The following is a 1967-nucleotide window of genomic DNA, read 5'->3' as shown; positions in this document are numbered from 1 at the left end:
CTGCTGGTGAGATTTTGCCCTATTTGTAACTAGCAGCTTGCCAAAGAATGTGGTGGATTCTCTGTTGCTTATAGTCTTTAAATCAGACTGAATGTCTTTCCGAGAAAGATGCCCTGAGTCAACCGCAACGTATTGGAACTGGTTTAGGAATTGCTGGGCAACCTCCTCTGGTCTATGCTCTGCAGATGTCAGAGAAGGTGACTGCACAGTTTCCATATGATCTTAAAATCTACAAATACTGTGTTGATCTTTGAAATAACAGGGTCTTAAGAAAAGTTTTTTCTTTTTTCATCAGGGAGGTTTAAAGGTCTTTGATGTGCTAATGATTGGAGTAGTCTGGCTAGATGATAAATCTCAGATGAAAGAAATAGATGGTGAGTTAGGAGTTCTTTCTCACCTCTGCCTGGGAGCTATGGCACATCTTAGTAACTTCCTTAATAAACAGTATGCACATTCGCATGACTTTAATTGCAGCTCAGTAGGAAGCTGTTTTCCTGTTTTATGAAAGCTCCCTTGATTTTTCAGAGTGTCCTCATGCTTTGCAGGGCTGAAACCATACCAGCCTTACAACTCCTTCTAGCTTAAAGTCCGGGGTTTAAGACTTGGATTGTAATGCCTGTCCTTGTTCTGGGTCAGATGGAGCAGGAGAAAGATCTTTTGTCTTCCAAGTCTTTCTGTAGGAGTTGGGCCGGGGACTATGGACTGTCTCCTGGAAAAAGTCCATCTCCTCTCTGGAACAGCAACTCTACTCTGGACCCTGAAACTTTCCCTGGGGAAAATGGCCAGCACTTTCTGTTGAAAATGTCACTTCTTACTATTTGATATTTCTCAGCAAACTCCTTCCTCCACAAATAGTAAAATATTTGGTCAGCAAATTCATGGGCAAGTCTACTAGCACCGATCACGGAAAAAGCTACACTCAGAGAGAGAGATCACTTAAAGCTGTGATGTTTTAAGAATCTCAAGAGCTTTGTGGACCACCAGAGATACTAAATTATAGCAACTATGGAGGCCAAGATGAAAACACAACATCAACTAGAAAACAAGTTGTGTCCTCTCTTGTAAGTGCTCAGAAGTTTTTTAATGATTATGTTTACATACTTTTAAATCAGAATTTTCTGTCAATGCTAGTGTATACATAGAGGAGGAAAAGGAACAAAAGTTTTTCTTCTCAAAATCAGATTTATTAAGTATAAACAAATGTCCTTCCCAGTCTGTCTTTAGTCGGCAGTGCTAAACTTTAACTTTGCAGAAAGTATTTAACATAATGTGTGTAAATATTATGTTAAAGGTTTCATGTCCCGTTTTGAACAGTGGCAAAAATTTCCTTTCAGCCTTTAGGTTTTCCACTAATTTCTTTCATATTAAATCAGTGCAGGCTGAAAAAAACTGCTGATCAGATTTTAACTGAGCTTTATTGTAATGTAGTTTAAGTGGATGCAGACGGCTGGTTTTCCTCTTTCTTTATTTCTTCATTTTTTCCCTCCATGTCTGAAATATTATATGGGAGACTGATTTTCTTGTGGCATTAACATGAGAGGCTCAAAATGGGCCAAGAAAATAAATATTGTAAAAATATGTCATCCAAATCAAATACTGTGTGAATAAGGGAAACTGGAGAGGTTACAATTGCGGTTCAAGGTTTTACATGCAAGGTACCTCAAAAGTTAGCTAAATACATTTCAGATGGATGTGAAATGCAGAAGAAATGTGTTAAGTATCTTCCCTCGGTGAGATCTGGAGCCTGGCTCAAATAACAGCCTTGGAGGTCAAGTTTCCATGTGGTTACCTATGGGGTGTTGGAAACAGGCTCAGATCCCCATCTCCCTTTGACAACAGCATCCACCTGGTAAAAAGGCAGAGGATCTGCTATGTCCTGAGAGTGCATGGTGGATACCTTTATGCTCATCTGCAATCAAAACCCTGAGGATGCCCAAGAAGTATATTGCAGTATATGGAGCCTTTGG

The sequence above is a fragment of the Nestor notabilis genome, unplaced genomic scaffold (genome assembly GCF_000696875.1).
Source record: "Nestor notabilis isolate BGI_N333 unplaced genomic scaffold, ASM69687v1 scaffold1230, whole genome shotgun sequence".
NCBI classification, from domain to species: Eukaryota; Metazoa; Chordata; class Aves; order Psittaciformes; family Psittacidae; genus Nestor; species Nestor notabilis.
Note: the sequence above shows the minus strand (reverse complement) of the source record.